This window comes from Bison bison, unplaced genomic scaffold, assembly GCF_000754665.1.
Source record: "Bison bison bison isolate TAMUID 2011002044 unplaced genomic scaffold, Bison_UMD1.0 scf7180017858321, whole genome shotgun sequence".
In the NCBI taxonomy this organism is placed as follows: Eukaryota; Metazoa; Chordata; class Mammalia; order Artiodactyla; family Bovidae; genus Bison; species Bison bison.
The window spans coordinates 3,808-4,616 of record NW_011488894.1 but is presented as its reverse complement, the minus strand read 5'-3'; positions in this window follow the sequence as shown (position 1 = coordinate 4,616).

Sequence of the window (809 nt, the reverse complement as noted above, 5' to 3'; positions counted from 1 at the left end):
ACTGACGGTTTTATTGCAGGTACTTAGAACTAATTTCTGTGTAATCACACTAGCATTCTTCTCAGATGCTCAGGTTAACTGAACAACCAACGGGCGCTGCTATTTGAACTAGGCAACTGTTATCCAACAGGCTGTTTTATATATAATAATTTTTACAGCATGCATAAATCACCAAGTTAAACAAGATCGCTCTGAGCTCAAGCTTTAAATTCTGATTCAGCTTACTTATCTCTGTTGGCTTTGGCTTGTGCTATTCACTATCTTCAACAGAACCAATAAAAAATACTACTCTCCTCCTTCAAAATCAAGTTCAAATCCAGCCCTCTCCAAGAACGTATGGTCGTCCTAGACAGGGGTCCATTAAGCATGATTCTGAACACATAGTACACATTATCATAATTATCATTCCAAGGCAGGAGACAGATGGGCTCCAGGCTAGGCATTTATAGCTGGTCCCCTGTTCACACTTCCTGGGGTGAGAAGATAATGAGCTCCAGGCTGGACATTGATTACTAGCCCTTGTTTACATTTCCTGAAGCAAGAGACAAACAGGCTCTGGGACCACATATTTATAACTGGACTTCTATCTATACTTTGAATTCTAAACCATGATGTAAAAACCAGCAACAAGAAGAGGGTAAATAACCAGACACTGGCAGGGACAGAGTGGAACTAAACCCCATTAAAAGATCAGGAGGTCATATATTTCCCATCCTCCGGGCAAGGGAGACATCTCACATGTACAGAAAGGCTCCTTGGGGGTCAAAAAGGAGAGGGCACCACCCCACAGTATGTGATGCTAAGGGCGT